The sequence below is a fragment of the Rhagoletis pomonella genome, unplaced genomic scaffold (assembly GCF_013731165.1).
Source record: "Rhagoletis pomonella isolate Grant_MI unplaced genomic scaffold, Rhpom_1.0 Rhpom_scaffold_00001, whole genome shotgun sequence".
In the NCBI taxonomy this organism is placed as follows: domain Eukaryota; kingdom Metazoa; phylum Arthropoda; class Insecta; order Diptera; family Tephritidae; genus Rhagoletis; species Rhagoletis pomonella.
Genome location: NW_023458555.1, coordinates 47,143,041 through 47,165,110, shown reverse-complemented (window position 1 = coordinate 47,165,110; position 22,070 = coordinate 47,143,041). Strand labels below are relative to the sequence as shown.

Below are 22,070 nucleotides of genomic sequence, written 5' to 3'. Positions count from 1 at the left end.
ATGGGTTAACCTTTTAATGAAATGAAAATCTATCAAAATGTGGCAGTCCCATTAGGGCCATTGCATTGAAAAGTGGAAAACGACATACATTTAAATATGCCCTAATTATCTCTATTTCAGTAGTAACCTCTTTTTGAATGACTACATTTCATTAACCTGTGGGAAATATTATAAAAATCAAAATAAGTTGTAATTTTTGTCTATGGAAACTTTTATTTCATGCATACTTTACACCAGTCACAAGGAGATGTCCCACCAGTCACAACTTTAAATATTTTTTAATATTTCTATGAAAATTATATAAAACTCACTTTTATTGAAAACGAAAGCGTATAATTCATATTTTACAACACAAACACATCCTTCGTGAAAATTAAGGGTTTTGGCTAAAATTAATCTTTGAGTGCACAAGGGTAAAATAGAGTTCATTTCTGTGTCCCACCAGTCACATTCATTTAGACAATAGTTACATAAAACTAAGAAATCCTTTGGTATTTTTGTTAAAGCAATTTTATACATTAGTTATCGTTCAATGTTAAAAAATACCTTTCGCTGTTGTATAAGTTCCGACGACATAGGTTAAATTCAGAAATGATCACATTCTGGAGTAAAATGTCCCACTAGTTACAATAGAATGGCCCATTAATTTTTTGATTATTAAGCTTATAATCCAGCACTCGAAAAAAATCACAAGAAAGATTTTTCATTATTTGTGTTGCTTAAAAAATCAATTAGGTTTTGATGTAAATTTTCTTGGAGAAATAAATATACGAGCATTTCTTTCTTGAGAGCTGCAAACTGATTTAAGAAATTTTGATAGAAGAAAATTTCTTTTCCGTTTCTTGTGCGCCTTTTTATATGAATTTTTCGTTTTTCTTGAGAGCTGGAAATATGTAGCTCTTTAAACTTTAAAACTTGATGAAAATCCAAACTAAAAAAAAATTCACGAAAACCACACAATTAATCTCATATTCATATTTTTAAAAGAAAATTACTTCCAAAAAGATGTCGGCAGGTTTTTTTGTTAAAGTTTTGATGCAGATCCTTTACGAACACATTCATCGGTAGTTTGAAAATATTTTTAAGAGGGTTGCCACATGTTTGAAAAGTCCACTTTAATTAAATTATACACAACTGACAGGAAATATTGAAATATGGGTGTCAAACTCAAGAGTACTAAGAAATCTTTAGTTTGGACATTTTGGTTTTTTTTTTAGGTGTTTGAAGAAGGTTGCCTCTTATTTCAAACTGAAATTAAATTTAATTAATAAGTTAAGTGAATTATTATAATATTGATACGAAACGTTTTTGAAAAGGATTTATTTCTAAACTACATTTCAGATGGTTACCACCTGTTAAAAATACATCAAAAATCAATGGGGTGTTTTGGAAACCTCAAACTTGCACTAAATTTGTCTAAGTTAAGAACTGCAAAAACTAAGTTTTCTAAAAAATATGTTTAGAAAGTTTGTAAACAAATTTTTCCGAGTTTTGCATAACGTTAAGAATTTTTTTATTTTTTTTATTGTAGTAGATATCTATAAACTATATTTTAAAAAAAAATTAGCGAAAATAAAAAAGTTAACATTCTTTGCATACATTGCAAAAAATTCTCTTTATCCAGGCTTTGTGGTTCACTGTATTTTCAACATGAGCTACAAAAGACGTTGAATTGAAAGTCATAAAATAAGTAAATCAAGTTTTATGAACTGCTTGAGGAGGTAAAACCTTTTTTCCGCGAGGCGTTTTAATTTGCATATTCACTGCAACGTTTGTTTGCCGTCCTTTCTTTAATTATTTAATCAGAGATAAATTGACGGTAAAAGATCTTAAGACCATTACCATAGTGTTATAATTCAGTTGGGTGAAATAAACGTTTGCATGTTATGCGCCGATAAATAAAATTATATAATTAAATATAAATAAATTAAATAATTACATATGCGCATAACTAAATTGAAGTACATATATTTGTAAAATGAAAAATCTCAGCATGCAAGTGCATGACCATGGCATTGAAATGTTAGAGAATTTAAAAATAAGAAATCTAGTGAACATAAGTAATTTACGAACTATTGCTAATACATACATATGTACACAGGCACGTCCTTATTATAAAGATGAATAGTTTAGATATATATTTGTGTAGTTTACTATACTATATTATATTTGTTTACTAGTTATTGAAGCTTTCAATTTGAAAATTTTAATTCCTATAGCCTGTGCATTCAATCGCTCTTTCTCACTTATCGAAAATAATTTGTGCTCTTCATGGTTGATGGTGACAATGGTGATGGCGCTAAAAGTTCATGGCTAACGTTCGGAGTTCAGCTGCAAAGCCAAATGCACACAATGACTAAGTAAAAGAACACACATTGTTCATATATTTACATACATACATATATACATATACATATTCAGTTATGCAAATGGATGTGGCGGTCATTACCCTGTAGGGAAGAGTTTTTACTCAATAATTCAAATTGAAGTTCAGCGATGGCGACATTACCGTGAATACGAGAACTAAATACAACAGAATGAATAAGAGAAAATAACAAGTAATTTTTAAGCAAAAAAAAACTGACTTTAATTTTCATATAAAAATTTAAGAGTATCTACCGTTAATTTCTTCACAATCCAATGATCGGAACTAAACCAAATTAGTGAGCACCTCTGAGGTGGTACTTTTCCTTTATTATAGAAATCGGTTAACGTGATCCAAATCAAATATTTTCTGACGAATTGACAACCTCCACCTTTTTTGAAGTCGCCTAAAAATTACAGATTGTGGCAACTTGTGTGCAAATGTATAAAAACATACCTAAAAAATTAAAACATGTTTTTATGTAAGCATTTTCGTTGTCCGTAAATCCGTTTAATGCCATTTAAAAATTTGACATCTACACCAAACTTAAACGACTATGCAGAATTACATTAATCATATGTGTAGAAAAGCTCCACCACAGTTTTCTGAAGGTTTTCACTTTGATTTGTGGCGCGGAAGCGAATAGGTCAGTGCGCAGTGAGAACGGCGAGGAATTTTGTTTTGTTAGAACTGAACATTTCTGAAAGGTTTGACATCATCTTTTCCGGGCTTAATAAGAGCTATGTTCTACATGCCGGGTAAAGGAGTCTTTAGAAGATCAAGGACTCACCGTTGGATTTCCCAACTCGACTTAACCCTTAATACCAACGTGTGTTGAAAGACGGTCCGAACACTAATGCATATCGTCGTTTAAAGTACAAAACCGCGTATCGTCATTCTGCAAAACCGCGTAACTGACATTGGTTGCCAAAAATCGGATTTGCTCACACAAGCTCTTGGCTCAATCCATTCGTCCTGAAATATACTAGCCAGAAATGCGATTGCTTTATAAAAAAGAGGACCATTTTGAAATATGAGTGTTTTTATGCTCTAGAAAATAATTTCTACAACTTCACATACGCGGTTTTGCATTTCGCTGATACGCGGTTTTGCATTTTGTTGATACGCGGTTTTGCACTTTAAACGGCGATATGGCAAGTTCACATTTTAGAGAAGTTAGTAATAAACTTGTCAACCACCCAGTATAAGCCAATACATCTAGCCTTTTGCACCATTTATACGCCCCAACCTAATAAAATACGAAATGGGCTGGACGTAGCCCAGTTCGGTGTCGTCGTGTATCTACTTCAGTACGCCAGCAAAGTCCACACTGTTCTCTAAATCGCCAAATTGGAGAAGAAACTACTCATTCAGTATAACTCTTTCCCCCAGATCTTTTCTGTGCTCTTTAGGCTTTTAAAAGGCGGATCTCTCTTCCGTTCAGCGTTGCCAGATCATTGAAGTGAGGGATACTCAGTTTGGCTCTCAAAAATCGTCATTTGCATTTAAGAAATTTTAATAAACAGAACCAGGAAGCCCTTTTGTTTTTGTTTTTGTTTTTTTTTTCATTTTATTCTAGTTTCTGATTGCTATGCGTAAAAATAAAGAGCTTAACTTTTTTACGAATTTTTAAAATTCGCATTACTTTCAACAAAAATATTTTTAAATGCAATAAAATTACATTCCCATCTTCATTTTTTTTTCAAACTGCAACTTAACGATGTGCATCAAAAACTGTTCATACTTACAAGTCTTGCTAAATAACTTATTCATAATTCCCATCGCTTGATAAAATATACACCAGTGCACAACGTCACAACGCACAAATTACGAATTTGACCGCCAAAAACTACACAAATAGTGATGAAACAAAGAAGAAAGCTACTTACCGATAACTACGATTAGTGCTGCTACATGATATAATTTCGATATGGCAATTATAAATTAGCAAAAAGTGTTTACACTGCAATTTTTAGTCTGTGTAGCTAATTTTACAAATTTGAATTTGAGAACCAGCCAAATTTGCACATGTCATTGGGTCACAAAAATCGTCAAATCGACATGACAGTAGAAAATCTTCAAAACCTGGCAACACTGCTTCCGTTGCACAATTTTTTTTTTTGTTCTACAAATCTCTCATAATGACCACATTCGTTTACGTAAGAGGAAGGGGAATTAACATTAGTTAATCTATTGAAGCATCTTTGCACCCTTTCGCCAGCCATCAGCCTCTATTGTAGTTCCAAGAGATCAGCTAGTAAGTTTTTAAGGAATCTTCTTCTTCTTCTTAATTGGCGCTGTAACCGCCTAAGCGATTTTGGCCGAGTCCAAAACAGCACGCCAGTCATTTCTCTTATGTGCTAACTGACGCCAATTGAAAATGCCAAGTGAAGCCAAGTCCTTCTCCACCTGGTCTTTCCAACGCAGAGGAGGCCTTCCTCTTCCTCTGTTACCAGCATCGCGGCCCGCGTTGAATATTTTCAGAGCAGGAGCGTTTTTAAGGAATACATTTGTAAAAAAAGAGGGCGCTGGAGTCAATATGTTTAAAAAATCGCATTTGCTGTCAGATTTTGTTTAAACTTGGATCTTATATTACATAGTCCCAATATGCGCCGCTGAAGACAATATATTGTCGTGGGCCTTTCACCTACCTAGAAAGCCCTCTTTACCAAAATTTGCACCCTTTGTTTTAATATTTTTTTCTTATTAGTTTGAATAGAGAATGTATTAAAACTCAAGAAAAAATTAGCTAACCCATTACAGAGAAACACACATTTTAGTTTATTGTTGAATTAAAGGAAGTTGGAAAGGCCAAAAAGTGCTTAACTATTTCCTGTTAGGGTTTGTACACACAAATTGCCGTAGCTATACTGAAGTGCTCAAACAGCAAGATTTCTCAAACGCGCTTTGGAGCTGAAAGCAAAGTACGTATTTAGTTATTGATTTTAAATAATAACTCAAAAAATTATTATATTTTTCTACAAATCTACTGAAGAAGATCCATCAAATATTGCACTTAGTTCCTTTTCATTGAAGGTAGATATTTTGGCAATGATATTCGCTTGTTTCCAGAGCCTTGTTCTTAGAAAAGATTTTCGTTTGATTTCCGAGCCAGTGCCTTCTTTAAACAGTTTAACATAAATCGAGCACGTTGGAATATGTGTAGATTTGGCGTCTTTTCGCGCCGGCCTTCAGTAAATATTTTCACGATGGTCCACAACATCAAGCCCGTATCTATTTTAGTTTAAAGTAGATAGTCGCTTTTGGTTTCCTTTTATCAGTATCGATTACCCAGACGTTTAGCTGCATAGTGCTTAGGACAACAATCTCTACGAATCTCTACAAATTTCGGTCGGTGTTCGCAGAATTATTGTAGCTTTGCTAGCGAGCCTTTCAGCCAAAATATTGGAATTGTCGAAGTTGTTACACGTAATATTACGACCATGGTTCCAATGTGGCTGGGCCAGTTTCATTATGATATGATCTCCGAATCCTTCATCATTGCTTCGAATTTCATTTTTTGTTAGATAAGAAAAAGCGTTCAGGGTGTTCTTGGATTCTTTATTCACAGACTGAAAACTCAAAATGCCTGAGAATCCCAGAAATTTGTTTCAACGCATCCAGTTAATCCAGTTTTACAGTCCAATTGAGATTCATTGTCTCATTTATAGCTTAGTTTTCAGTGAATTTGCTCGGCCAAGAGAAGACGCCAATCACAGGAAAGACCATCTTGCAATATGGTTCGTTTATATGGAAATTTCCCTATATTCTGATTGAAAACATTTTCTTAGTTGGTTTGTCCATTAGCCACAACCATACATTACGTGTTATAAACAGAATTTATTTCAGGCGCAAGTCTTTTAGTTTTCGTATTTGAGATTGGTTGTTGCGCATTTGACTTGTAGAGTTTGTTCTTTTTGCCATTTGTGAAATGCCTCTTTGTTTTCGGAATTTGATTCATCAGAATCACATTCTGGGCCTACTGAATATCTCAAAATATCTCAAATTTGGTTTAGATTGAGACCCGTAATTTTAGTACAATTGGACCATGGCTCGAAGAATGAAAAACAGGAAGCTTGATAAAACCCTTTTCAACCGAAAATATAGCTATATAGCTATATGCAAGATGATTGCCAGTGGGCCAGGCTCAAATAGAGTTCCAAACCTCAGAAAGATTAAAAACGCAGAATATTCACAGTATCCCTTTTTGAGCAAATAATTATGAAAATTTACTTGCAGGGCTCTTAAAATTGATTGCAAGGCTGTGGTTATTAGATACTCCCAACGCGATGCAATTGCATTGGAGTGGCTCGTGCGTAATAAGGGTCGTGTAAGCCACTGTTTGCCGTGTTAATGACGTGTGAACAATCAAGTGTAATTAGTCGTATTTTATGTAATTATTTCTACAATATTTATTATGGCTATTGTATGTATGTATAAGTACTCGAAGGCTTGGTGTATGTATGTATATGTATGTGTGCGCATATGTTCATATAATTGCAATTGTGTCAAGTTTTTTTTTGTTTGGTAGCTTGTTCAAAACAATGGCGGGTTGCAAATCGTTTTTATGCGTTTGCCACAGTTTTGCGGTTAGCTGAGTGACACAATGGCAAGCGTATACTGTAAATATATAAACAATAAGTATCTATTGATAAAATTTTTTGAATACATGAATAATAAAAAAAAATCCGTAGGTTGTCCTTTTGTTGTAACATCTTTAAAGTTGTGCGCATTTTAACCATTGTGCAGTTGTACTAAGATTCGTGAGCTTCTGACTTTTAAAACGATATATCATTGATAAAATAAATACAGGTTACTGATACGAATTTTGCTAACAATTCTGGGAAGCCTAAGTCATAGTTAGAAAGTTCTGAAACGTTAGAAAGAAATGAAAGAAATGGTCTGGTTTCATGCTGCTTCGCTGCCTAGTTAGAGCCTTTTGTCTTTACCAGAGTCCTGCATCTGGAAATCTAATAGTGGCTTATTAACAGTATACTATACTCAAGATTCATTTATTTTTTATTTCTGTTCTTATATTCTCGCTACTATGTAAATGTTTGTTACCTAATGTGCAAAAGTGCTTTTTTCAATACGATACCTGATATGCAAGTTACCAAATCGTCAAATTTCGAGTCTTCTTAGAAGCAGACAACAATAATTTTTACAACGGTTTTTTGCTCTCCTTAAAAGTACCCATTTTCACATTCGACAGCTTGACATGGTAGGGACTATATAGGCGCATGCGTTAGCAAATTCTTTAATTGGTAAAGAAAAGGTTAAATAAGAAAAATATATAAACTTCCAATAGTGTCACAAAATTGTATCAACGAAAGAAGAAAAGAAACTAAAAAAAAAATTAATCTATTTATTAACAAATTGCGCGCGCAAGCGTACAAGTTCGCATACAAAGCGAGCACGATTTGCGCTACTTCAAGACAGCTGTATTGTTGTTATTACTGCTGCCCAACCGGTTTATAACGCATAACCGCTAGTCAGCAACTTTTTGCCGCATTTAAAGAAAAGTGGTTTATTGTCGCTGTTTTTGCTTTTTTACTCGGTTTTGCTTACTTCGCTGCTTCTTCAAAATCGGCGGTGTTTTGGCACCGCAAAACGATAGGTGTTTACCGTAGGCGTGGCGCGCAACCTGTGGCAACCAAAGTGTGTTAATTATTTAATGAGCTGCAACCGAAATTAGACGAAATAAGAAAAGATGAAATGCAAAAAGCAGCCTTCAAGCCTGGGGGGGGTGGCCAATTGTTGCAAAAAAAAAAAAAAAAAAAAAAAAAACAGCCAACAATTTCAATTCGCACTGGAGTACTGCATAAAAATGGGGAAGCAGCCATTTAGTCATGCAACAAAACCAAACAACAGCTGGCAAATAAGTAACTATTTACATAGTAGGGAGTTGTGTGTTGCACGTTCATTTTTTATTTGCCACCGTCGGCGTCGAAAAACATTGTATTCCTCCTGTGTTTCGGAGTAAGTAACTCAGTAGCGGCATCGGCGGCATTTTCACGCTGCTGGCGTTGTGTAAAGTGGCTGCCACGCCACAATAAATACAATGCATACATTTACGCCATACAATGCGCCAACAAATAGCTACAGGAACAGCAACAACGGCCAACTGCACGCAAGTATTTTGTGTTCTTTATAAGGATGGAAATCCTTATAAATCTGAAATGCCCATGGCAACCAACAAACACCAAAACCATCAATGCACAAACGGAATAAAAAAACAAAATAAATAAAATTACAAAAATCGCGCAAAATTGGCGAGAAAAGCGGCAGCGGCTGTGGCTGTGAGAAACAACATCAACAATATAAGCATAAAATACGCCAAAAATACAAAAAACACAACACAATGCACCATCGAACGGACGCATCACGTGACGGGGCGGGCGGCAGTTTAGGGCTGTGTCGCGGGCTGCTGCGCTGTCGCACTCGCGCGTTAAAGAGCGCCAAAGTAGCAGGATTGTGGCGCGGCATGTGGACGGCGGCTACTATTTTGGCGGCCGCGGATGTATGTTGTGCGCGGTTGCGGCTTGCCGCCGGCTGTGTAACTTTGTTGGTTGGTTGCAATTCGTTGGTCGTTGAATTGGTTTGGCGCAAATGTTATTTTGTAGCACATGACAAAGCGGCTGCGACCGCGACGTCGGCGGCGATAAGGAGGGTTGAGGTAGCCAAAGTCGTGTCGTTATTATTGGCGCTTTTGTTTTAATCTACGTTGGTTGTTACATATTTTTGTTGTATAAAAGCGATGAAATTAGTTTCCGATTTGGCTATTGGTTAGATAAGCCTAAAATAGACCCGATTTATAGGAGGGAGCAGGTCACCTAGTTACTGCGACCGCGAACGATCTGTTGTAAGAAGCCTCTATTTGGCTACAGCTCGTCTTTGATATCCACGTATTGCTTAAAAACCTCACAAGGCCGTTGGCTGAATGCCATTTAGATCATGTGCTGCAATGTATTATGATCTTAGGAAGTAAATGTGGTCTTCCTGCTGTTTCCTGGTCTTCGCGACTCAACTTCCATTCATCAGAGTTAACAATTTCTATGGTTAGCAAGTGTTTGATTACCCTGGAAACCTGAGGCAATTCTTACTTGATGCCAACTAAGGTGAAGTATTTATTCGGTTCTTCTTGTTTATATATCCTGTCTGTTACCTTCCGTACTTCTTCAGTAAGATTTCGTTTTCAGTTTTTATACTAAAATTATATGAAAAGTAATTATTTTGCCAATATCTCTCTCACTAACAGCGTAATACTTTTCAGCTTTAAATCGGTTTGGCTCTTGATTTAAAAACCGAATTATTATCTGGAAAATTAATTTTAAATTCATTAGTATCTACTTAAACCACACCATATTAAATTTTGTACTATACTAAAATGATTTGAAAAATTAAATTTTTTTTTAATAAAAAAGAATATCTGGCACGATTTAACAGCAACAAACATGTCTGGCAATAATAAATTCATGTTCCTAAAAGATAGTTAAAACCAATGGAAAGAAAATTAACTTTCTTAAAATGATCTAAAAAGTTAACATTTTTAACTGTAATGTACAGTTTCGCCTGACGAAGCTCCATGGCAGACCGATAAGAATATTCTGCCACCTCATTGCTCATTGTCCACTGTGTCCCGGTGCCCAGATGAGACAAACCCGGTTCCTGGTGTGAAAGGGAACCTTCTGCGTCGTATGCCGTAGACTCCTGTCTTGGAGCCGTCATTATACCACATGCGGCTTTCCTTCCGAGGTTTAAGTCGTTCTTTGTCCCAGTTGTTCCAGTCGGGCAAGATGACCATGACGTTTTGGGTAAGGTTAAATCTCGGAAAGCATAGGTTCACAAAGCTAAGCTGTTCTTACTCTAAGACAGTAGAGTCTCTTTCTTGATTACAATATGAAGTGGAGGCAGGTCGAGAAACTCCTCGATATCCACGCAAGCTAGTCATTGTAGTTTGCTGGGCTTGGACTTTACTTCTACCTTCTTCCACTAGAGGAGCACAGCAGCAGTTAGAGTCCACATTGCCACTTTAGATCTGCTTCGCGCTATTAGTTTTCGTTATGTCCAGATAGAAGCCCTGACCATTTGAATAGCTTTATCTAGGCGCTGAACCCATGAGATATTGTCATCAGATGATTGACCTTTTTAGATAACAGTCACTTTTCTCTAGTGTCTCTAGTGTCTTCCAACCCACCTCTGGTCAGGATGATAATGTCTTTCGCGTAGTCCTGAACTTCGGAGTCATTTTTACTAAGAATTTAGAGTATTTCGTCGAACACGATGGACCACAGCAGAGCGTAGATCACTACACTCTGCGGGCATGCTTTCGTACCTAAGAACATGACTATTTCCTGTCCAAGAGGGAAAGTAATAGTTCTGGACTAAAGGACGCTCGCTATACAGCGGCATGTGGTTGCATTATTCCCTTGTATATTGTTATGGGTTATCGAAAGCAACATCTACGTCCAAGAATCATCTTACCGCCACCTCTTTGTTCCCCAAGAAGATCTAAATTTTCCTAGCAGTACGGATAAATTAAAAAAAAAGATTACTGTAAGCATGGTGGTCAAGTCGTAATTAACACCGTTACTTCATCGGAGGGATTCAGGGGTTTGTGGAATTGCCATCTGCTTCCAAGGCTAGAGTAGACCCAGACAGGTGGCCAATGGATTGTAATGTAATGTAAACATTTTGGGTGTAACAGAAAGAGACGCCGCGACCTAGAAGACCTTTTGTATCCCTACGATGATTCCTAACCCTGACGGCCCAAGATGTTATTAGCCTCCCTTAAAAATGCGAAAAGTCTCTTGGTAGATGAATTCCTAACCTATAAGGTATCGACTGTGGAAGAACTGAAGCATTGCAGTCTTAGTCTGGCTAATGTCCGACAATCAAACATAATGTGTTCCGACATCTTCTCGTCTTCAAGGAAAAGACGGCAAGTCGTCTCAGTGGGAATACCAAGCTCGTCAGATAGTCAACAAGTAACTTGATATCGGTTCTGTTCCGAAGACGTATATATTTCCTAGCGAAAGTCTGGCCTCTTTAAGGCTCGGTACCACTCCCAAGTGCTTACTGAGTTCTCAGTTTACCCACGATTCTATTTTAAGCCTCGAGGAGGACCTCGTGAGTCTGCAAAACGGTTCGAGCTCCACAAGTACCCTCCATAGTAATACCGTGTTCCATGCAGACAAAAGTTGAATAGTGCCAAAGCACTCCTTGATGAACCTTGTGGCCGCCAGGATATCGTTGATCCCTGGTAAACTATTTGGCCAGACATCTCGGTCTGGAATTCCGACCTGAAATTTCCTTCCAAAGCAGATTTCCTTTGGCATAGCGTCGGAGAACTCGCAGAATCATAGACCTGGTATTTTGCTCAAAACATCTTTGTGTTGTGACTGGTTTTTAAAAGTAGTAGTGGAGTAGGGTCCAGTTTAAAAGCGACTCTAAGGCCGCGGTTGGGCACATTCTCATTGCTCCCGTCACCGAAAGTCGAACCATCCTTTGGAGTTCGTTCAGACGTGAAACGGAAGTTTTTTTTCAGCGGTTTTGGACAGATGACTATAGAGGCATAAGCTATAATCGGTGGAGTGCAATTAGGCCCGCGATGGGGAAATAGCGCCCACCAATAAAAGGCAAATAAGTCCGCGGGCCTTATTTCCTTTGCGAACGATCAATAATGGCCGCGGGCGTTATTTCCCAATGAAAAGGATAAAATGGCACGTATTTTAAACCAATTGCTCTCTATTCTTGCATAAAGTGTAGTTCTGCGTTAAATTCCCTTCTGCAGTATACACATAAAATCGAACGATATTTTTGTCAATAACTGATAAGCGAATTATTGTAGATTAAAGGTAAATTGTTACTGTTTTTTAGTCTTCAATGCGATGCGCATATTTGTTCTCAGTGTCTTAGATTTCTTTTCGCGCGGGCTTTATTTCTTATTTTTTTTGGATATAAAGCCCATGGGCGTTATTTCCGCTGGCCTTATTGCACTCCACCGCTGTAATTGGATGGACTGTAGTCCGGTGTAGCAATTCTATTAGTTTAGAGTTTAGACCCCATGTTCGAGCGCAACGTCTTTGACAGGTCCACATGGGTCGGGTGGCTATGCTAAGAGTTTTGTCTAGATGAGAATTCCAACTTAGTCTATTATCCAAGGTAACCCCGAGATAAGTATTTGACTTCGTCAGATTATTCAAGCACAGTTTCACCAAGAGTAACCGAACCAATGATCGGCTTGTAACCTCTTGTAAACTGTATCAAAACAGCCTTTTGCAGGTTTATGCGGAGGTTCTTATTGGCAACCCAGTTCAATACCACGAACAGAGCTGCACTCAAAACGTCTGGTACAGTACTGCTGAATTTTCCCGACACAATAATTACTAGGTTAAGAGGGAATTTTGGTTAAGAGGTAATCCACGACTAGAGACCAGAGTAGAGGAGAAAGAACACCTCCCTGTTGGCATCTTCTCATGGCTGTGATGTTCACTGGGCTGTTCCATAGGGACGATGTGATATCACACTCACGGAGCATGGGGTGGATCCACCCAACAGTGCACGGATCTATGCCTCGTTGGATCAATGCCGTTGACATAGATTCGCCGGCGGTATTAGCAAAAGCCTCTCGATGTCCAGAAAGGCACATAAAGCAACCTTGATTTTAAAGGTTACTCGTGTTTATACTATTACTAACTACTTATGCTTTTACGACGATTGTAAGCGAGCGAAAATTTTTGTTATAAAATGTTCTCTCAAAAATCCGAATAATTTATTTCGCCAACAGTGAGAGAAAAATAGTAGGAAGAAACAAGAAAGACACGAAGCTCGCGCCTTAAATTTCGAGTGCTCCATTTCTTAAAGTACCTGGAAGGTCCACATACATAGTGATTTCGTCAGAAGACCATTAAAGTTTATTGTAAAAACCTGGTGACATTTTGGATATAGTTTTTGGGTATTTTAATCACCGATTGACCTCTTCAAAATTAATTTCATCAACTTAATCTAGCTAATTAATAGTTTTTTGTTTAGTTAATTATTTCAAAGTCTTGTCAAATAGGGTAAAATAAATAGAAGGATATGTAAAAATAGAAGATCCATTGGAAATTACAAAAAAAAATTATTTTTTTGTAACAGCAGCCTGGTTTTTTTGTTTGCTGGCACTGCCCCAGTTGTTGGCGTCAATGTAGCTGATTTTATTTCATTTTACTTTTTGCGCTCGTTGTGCTTTTGTCTGCATTAAATATTTTCGTTTTTCATGCAATCTTTCGGTGTTGTTGCTGCTTCTTGTTTACCATTTCATTTCAATTTTTTCACTGCACGCCAAACAGCCATAGTGAAACAACAACAAAAAAAAAGTGGTTTTTATTGTAGTTTTTACTTTATTTTTGCCATTTTCCTGCCGCATTTTACACTTAAAACATATTACCAAATTATAAAATAAAATAAATTTCACGCCACATATGCACATACATTTGCCAGCGGCAGCGCCACAGCCACAGTTCATATGGTACGCGCGTGTGCACACATTTACATACATGCATACATGCTCACTTATGTATGTATGTATGTACACACCCGCATGTGCAGTTTTTCACATATTTTCAATTTCATTTTCATGCTCGTCGCGCCTCTGCGCTTACTAGACGTCGGCTGCTTGCTTGCCCCTGCGCCTGCGCCCATAGTAACACGCTTGCAAACAAGCACATTAAGGCGACGATGATGACGATGCAAGCATGCAATATTGTTACCATTGTTGTTGTTACCATTGTTGTTGTTTTTGCTATTGCAATTGCTTATTTTTCCAATTTTTTGCTTGTTATTAACATTGTTATCGTTGTTGTTTTTTATGCACTTCACGCTATTTGCGGCTTCGGCTGGCATGTAGCTATTTTTGCGCTGTTGCCTTGCTGCCCTGCTGCTTGCTGCTTGCTGCCGTCTGTCGTGTTGCAAGTAGACTGGAGTTGCCAACATTGGTCATGGTGCCGGATGCGGGTTGGGGGCGCGTACTACTTTAGCGCCATTTAAGCGCCCATTGTGCGCGTGACAAACCCTCACATTAACACGTATACAGATGTGCATACATACATGGAGGAAATGTGCAGCAAAACAAGTGTTTGTTGCCAAAAGGGCAGTGTGTGTGTATGTTGATGAGTGGACTTGTGTTTGTGTAGGTTTGTGTGTTAGAATGGCTCAAAGTTCGCAGCTGTCAAACTGCTTTGTGTCGCCAAATGGATGAGCTCATAAAAGTAGGCTATTATCTATGAAAGTTTCAATAATGCATTATTGAGTGAGTTGTGTGTCATTGAGGAGAGTCTATTTATATTTTTATGAAGTTTGCACTGCAAAGGAATGCTATTTTTATTTTTATTTTTTTTGAAATCTGTCGCTGTGCTATTTAGAAGTTGGTAAATATGATGAATGGCGATAAGAAAGTTAATCGTAATAAGTTTAAGTAAGAGAAAATATTGCAATTACTTGAAGGGGTAAATGGGACGATATTGTGAATTTATAGTGCAATCATAATAAAAGAAGTTTATTTTCAACTAAAGATGCTAAGCCTTTGCTTCTTTCTGTAGTTTGGCGTTGTAACCGTCTACGCGATTATGGCTGAGTTCAATAAAGCACGCCACAATGTGATAAGGTATAATTTTAACATTTTTTATTGTGTTGAACTGATTGGTATTTAATGATATATTCAAGTGTTTTTTTTAATAAAAAAAGTTCAAAGAAAAAGCCATAAGTGATTTTCTCCATATTTCACTAATAAGAAATTTATATTTATTTCAAGATAATTAAATTTTAATTTACAATAAATACTAAATATTGAATCCAACCCTATCGGAGATTTTGTTAAAGACGCGATTTTGTACCATTCTTACTATTATTTGTAACATAAATTATTGTATTTAAGATTTTAGGCGCCATATTGGATCGGCCATTTTGGTTTTATTTTGTAAACCTGAATTCATGTCAATATATTATTATTTTTTTTTAATTATGGGCACAAAATGGGTATGAAATATGTATCACTGTCAAAATTGTCAAATTTGTCAACTCTCTTGGAAGCTCTCTTCTGTCTTTCGAAAGACTAATTGAAAGATCCGAGAAAGATAAATACATTAGAAAAGAAAAAATATGTAAAAAATTAGTTTTTAAAAATTATATTATATTTAAATAATGTTTTTTTTTGAAACAATAAGATGTAAAAATGAAAAGTAAATTAAATAATTTTTTTTAAAGTTGAAAAAATTAAATGAATTGGAAAATATTTGTTTAATTTTAAAACAATAAAATCATAAAATTAAAAGGAAACTCAATAAAAAAAAGAAAATTTTTGTTTCAAAAAGGCAAACAATAAGATAAAAAACAAATCAAATGAAAAAATTAAAAAAAAAAAGTTCCTAAAAATTAAATAGAATTAAAATAATATTGTTGTTTTTAAGACAATAAAGTCTAAAAATTAAGTGAGAAGCAACCTAGCTTAAAAAGGTAAAATGAAAACAAAATAAAATTATAGTTTAAAAAACTAAAACCTCTCTATTATAATTTGCATTCGTACTGTCATCAAGTATGAGAATAGAAATCGCTGCATCTTTTATGCGCATCAATATTACATAGTTACTTCCCAAGCTAATAAAAGGGAGGTAAAAATGTGTACGTACTTTTTGAAACAAAATCTATAAATTAAAAAAATTCAACCAGGATAATGAAAATTTATTTAAATTAAAAAAGAAAAAAAAAACAATTTTAAAAAAATTAAATGAATTTTTAAAACAATAAAATCCGAAAAGTGAAGGGAACTATATAAAAAACTTATTTAAAATAAGCAAAAAATTAGCTGTTAAAAATTAAGTTACATGAATTAAAAAAGTATATAATTTTTCTTTTAAAAGTAATAATATCTAAAAACTAAAAGATAATTAAATGAAAAAAATTAAAAAAGAAGTTCATAACAAGTAAAACAAGGATTTTTTAAGACACTAAAATCTAAAAATTAAATGAAAGACAAATTAACTTAAAAACAGATTAAAAAAAAACTAAAATATATACGTATATATTATTTTGTAAAACAAAATCTTAAAATTGAAAGAAAATTAAGTTAAAAAACAAAAGTAACATTTAATTGAAGGAAATAAAAAATAACATAAGTTTCCAAAAATTAAATGAAATCAAAAATATATTTTATTTCTTTTTAAATAAAAAAAAAAATATAATTTTATAAAAAAGAAAAATATAAGCTTATAAAAATTAAATTAAACTAAAAATATGTATATGTATATATCTTTATTTTTAAAACAATAAAATCCGTATAGGACAGATCTGCACCGTTCGCTCGATTTCCATAAATGTTATCAAATTATAGCGCTGACCAGTAGATATGAAAACTGGTTTCAGTTTTCCGGATAGAGTTGCCACATGTTAAAAAATTGCATTTTAAATATTTAATAATGCCATTAGATCCGCATCGTTCGTTTGGTTTTTAAAAAGCAGGTATTAAATTAAAGGGATTTACCTGTTGATGTTTTATTTTTTTAAAGGAGATGTAAAAAAATTAAATTCAAATGATTTAGTAACTTAAATCAAATATTACAATATGAGTATCTATCGAAATGGTTTTAAAAAAGGCTTTATTTCTGATCTTTATGCAGTATGATTGCCAACTGCATGAAAAATCAAACTCAACTTGAATTAAGGCAATAAGCAAATTGAAATACATACATAATTATGGTTGTATGATTACATGGGTACCAGACAAAAGAGATTTAAGAAGGTTTTAGTTTAAAACTATTTCAAAGATGGTAGAAATTTAGTGTACTTATAAGCACGTTATTTCAATATTAAAATATGGGTGTTAAACGAAGTTTGACCATTCAATTTTCGTTTAAGAGGGTTACCAGATGTTGCGAAAGTTAAATTCAAATTATCTAATAAGTTTATTTCTGAAGGGTATTTGGAAGAATTGGCAGGTGTTTAAACATTCAAATTCAAGAAAGAGGTTTAAAAAGATTTTAGTTTGAAAATACTTTTAAAGACCGATTCCACCTATTTATTATTAATTAAATATGAAAATATTTCAGATTAGGGTTGCCACCTATTCAGTATTAATTTTGTTTGTCAAATTCAGTAATTGTGTTATCAGCCATCTCTGCGATGTCAAATAGCCTATTTTTGGTACCGTGAAGGATCGATATTATGCGAACAATTCGTTAACGATTCTGGCCCTTAATGAAAATATCGACCAAGCCATTCGTGAGATGGCGCCTGAAACCGCAACTGAGTTTTTGGAAAACTGGGTTAAAAGGATGCGCTACGGCGAAGCCAGCCGAGACAGCCACTTGATGAAATCGTGTTCCATAAATAATGGGAATATTTACTCCTTCGAATAAACCCATAATATGCCGAAGAAATTGATCTGTGCTAATTTTTTTGAATGGACAATTTTTTGTGAAGATCATGAGATCGTTTTCGTGAACGTCATCAGATCTGCAACATTATTTGGAATTTGAAACATGAGATGTAAAATTAAAGAACAGAGCCTGGAAATGCGCAATAAGATTTTATTTTTTTAAGTTAGAACTTTGTAAGCGCAACAGCGTGATTTGAATTTTGATGAAATGAAAAAGTTAAATTCAAATTTTGTGTCTTCGGGTTCGTTAATAGTTAATAATTCATTTAAATTATAAAATAATTTTAATTGTACTTAATTTCAAAACAGGTGGCAACTGTCCTCAAACATCTCAAAAAATTGTAAGTAGTTAAACTGAAGATTTCTAAACGCTCGTCATTTGTGATATCCAAGGAGCATCTGCTATAATATATGGATAATTTTTGATTGAGCACGCTTTATTTTCGCGACGTTTTTTTATGCGGTTCACCATATCTGGATACCGTAAGTCCAGACAGGAGCTGTGACAGCAGCCCTGCCAGATGTACAGATTTTTTCGTACGGTGTGGATTTCCGAGGGTGGCAAGGGTTGTACGGATTCAATGTACGGATCTTTGGTGTGTTTTTTTTTATATTGTAAAAATTTGCCTGTTTTACACTTTTCTCATGGCTTCCTTATAGTTCCTAAACGGTCTATTTATTTTTTATTAAAAATGCGTTATTTTGAGGGACTTATCTAATAACAGATAGACTATTTTTCACCCGCTTTTAAAAATCAAACATGAGAAGAGAGTTTATTAATAGGCCTTAAAAATTATGTATTGGTAGACTTAGATTGTTAGCAGCCTCTATCGCATAAAATTAAAAAAACAAAATCTAAAATTCTTAATTTTTTTCAACTTTAACCATCGCTTCAAATTGGGCTAAATGACACCAGTGTGAAAAATTTCATGATGATCGGTTGAGTAGTAACAACACAAGAAACAATAAACTCACTTTCGCATTTATAATATTAGTAAGGACGTTAACTCCTTAGTACATGTGTATAATTTTTGATGCAAAAATCTAAACATTTTGCCACAATGAAACATTCTCCTATGCTAACTAAACTATTTAACTTAACCAGAAGAAACACAGTTTCGTTCAGCCTTTCTAAAATATCCCATTCGTATGGATGGTGTCCATTAGTTTGGGAAGTAAGTTAACCTTTTCTACATATGTAAATATGCACATAAATACTTACATACGTATATTCGGGTTAGATTGGCCAGCGTTATGCATGAACAAGCACACAACTGACCGTGATAGCCTTGGTATTCCCAAAAAACCAGCCACACCATTAAACCAACTGTGAACACACACTATTCGGTTGACCAGAAAAAATCTTAATTTTTATTTATTTTCTGTACCATTTTCAAAAAGCTGTTGCAGTTGGTTTCAATCTGTGCATTTTTGAATTTTTTAGTTGATTTTGCACTCGCAAAAGCTGTATTTATTGTTGTACCACTTTTACTCACACATGCCACACTCCCACAATCGCCTAAAAGCGTGCCAGCGTAAAAGCTGTTGTTGCCATTGCTACCATTGCTGTTGCTTGCTGTTGATGTGGTTTGCTTTTATTATTTTGCAATTTTTCACACACACATATGTACGCACTCACAACCAAATCTATTTATTTGTTATTGTGTAACTTGAAGTGCATTTTTCACGCGCATTCGCTTTCATTCTTTATTGCATGTAGTATGTATGAGTGAATGTGCGTTGGCCTGTGCGGATGTACATATGCGTGCGTGTGCATGTTTTTGAGCCTCGCGCTCACGGTTGCCACATTGGTAGAATTGTACCAAATATGGGCATATTTTCTCCGTTTGGGCCTTTTTGAATAAGCAGCACTTTTAACTGAAACTTTATACAAAATTTAGGAAAATTGGACGAATTTTCATCAAAATTTAAACATTTTGATGTTAATCTTTAGAACATTTTTGGGTATACAGTTTCATAGCCCATACTATCTTAGTTTCAACCGCCTAAAAAATCGGGTTGATTTTCGAGAATTTTTGTTTGGAAGCTGCTTTTGCTGTGTCTTTTTATATAACAAGCGCAATTTACAAAAACTGGCGTTAATTTTTTGAAATTTTGTTGCTTACAGTCTCCCGCATTTTATTTCCTAAGAAATTCATGCTTGTATGGAAAAGAGTACAAAACTCCGTCACCAAAAAAATTCTCAAAAACCAACGCGATTTTTCAGGCGGTTGAAACTTCCACTTTATTAGACGAAAATTGTATGGGTTATAAAACTACATACCCAGAAACGTTCCAAATTATCAGATTAAAAACTGAAATTTTGATGAAAATTTGTCGAATTTTCCCAAATTTTGAATAAACTTTGAAACGTTTTATATGGTTTTGTTTAAAGCATGGACGGTATTTTTTAGAAAAAATGACAACAAAAAATTTGCTCCAGAAAACATTATGAATATTAAAAAAAATGAAAATCACCACGCAGTCACTTGTTTGAGTCACTGTATATATTTTTGTTGGACGACAAAAAATTGTACGTTTTATTTTATTTTGGGTCTTTTTACTTGGATATTGTGGTACACAAAATTTTGATGAAGTGGCAACCGTACTCGCGCTATTGCTGGTATTTTTGCTTGTCGGATTGTTTGCTGGTTGCTCGCTTGCCTATCCGTCAGTCACATTTATTGCTAGTTGCTGGCGTTTCCATGTGATTCAATTAACCGGCGGCAAAAAATAAATGCTTGCAGATATATGTACATATATAAAAATTTGTATGAACGTACTATGTATGTATTTGTTGGTTTGCATTTTAAAAGCAACGGCAATAAAATTGAATCACCTTGCATCACTATGCACAAACGTATGTATATTTAAATAACAGTGTCCAAGCGTTATTTTGTGTTCACCATTATTATGAATATATTATGTACATTGGGGTAGTCCCGAAAGAAAAAAATAAGCTCATATTTTTTTCTTGAAAGTGGTGGGGCTTTGAATTTTTCTATGTACTATGTATTAGAGACCTGCACGAGTAAGTAAAAATATAACAAGTTAATAATCGTTGAGTTTGAACTAGGGCTGATGATACCCGGGTACCCGGTTACCCGGGTATTACCCGGGTGCCCGGGTAATTCGGGTAATGCCCGGGTACCCGATTACCCGGGTATAACCCGGGGCTTTTATTACCCGGGTAGTCGGGTATTACCCGATTTGCCCGGGTACCCGGGTAATATACATATGTTGGTGCCGGTTAAACGAAAAACACCCGGGTAATGCGACATAAAGCTTCTCGTATAATCTTTTTGGTGAGGATAAATATTTTTTCAGTGAGAAAATTTTTTTTTATAATTATTTTTTTATGCCTCGAGTGTACGCGACTATGTACACCTAACCGCTTGCCTGAGTAGACGGAGACAAGAAAAGTAAATTAAAACATTAGTTTCTGTACTTAAATTCAAACTTCTAATTTTTGTAAATGCATATACATATATGCATGTGTACATATGTATGTATGTATGTATATTTTAAAGAATATTAAATATTAATATTTTAAAACAGGGACTGAGAACGAAATGTATGATCGAAACTAAATGCCATTGTCGTAGTTTTGTTCCCAAGAACGCGTCAAAACCAAAACCAAAATGAGAACAAAACTGACGAGAACGTTCTCATTGGGAATTATATAAGAACTAAACCCTGTGGTAGGCCACTTCTGGTACAAAAAGTAAGGTAACAAAGCCTTATGCTATTCATTCACCTAAAGATTTTGTACTTTTATTGTATCAGCTTGTTCAAATTATAGTTTCTTTTCTCATAATATTTAAAGCTTTTTAAATCCTTTAAAATCCTTTTTCCTTAATACGAGAAGTAGGTTGATGAACGTATTGTTGTGAAATAATTGTGGAAGAAATTTTAAAATTTTTTTCATTCCAACACAAAAATTGCCTCAACTGTCGGTCATCGTTTAGATTCGCAGGTGGGTGTGTCTCAATAATTTTATTTGTTACCGATCCGATATCTGTACGTGCATTACCAACTTCGTAAATATTAATATTTTAGACATGCCTAAAACAAGCTGGGTTTGGAAGTACGCTTGTGTGATGAATGACGGATTTGTCAAGTGCAATGTATGTGTTGTATATTATAATATTTCCCCATATGGTACGGAAGATTCTTATAGATTTTCCCTATGTACGTTCGTTTGCGTTATATGATCGTAAATGCGTTTAATTTTCACCTCTCCACATTTTTTCGGGTGCCCGGGTACCCGGGTAATTACCATACTGCCCGGGT

At 35.0% G+C, this 22,070-nt stretch overlaps 1 protein-coding gene across 3 annotated transcripts in view; it reads left to right on the top strand.

Annotated features, from left to right (window-relative positions):
• Nucleotides 1-22,070, top strand: part of LOC118745146 (fatty acyl-CoA reductase wat) — a gene marked incomplete at its 3' end in the record, with an annotated part of 160,569 nt that overhangs the window by 90,823 nt on the left and 47,676 nt on the right.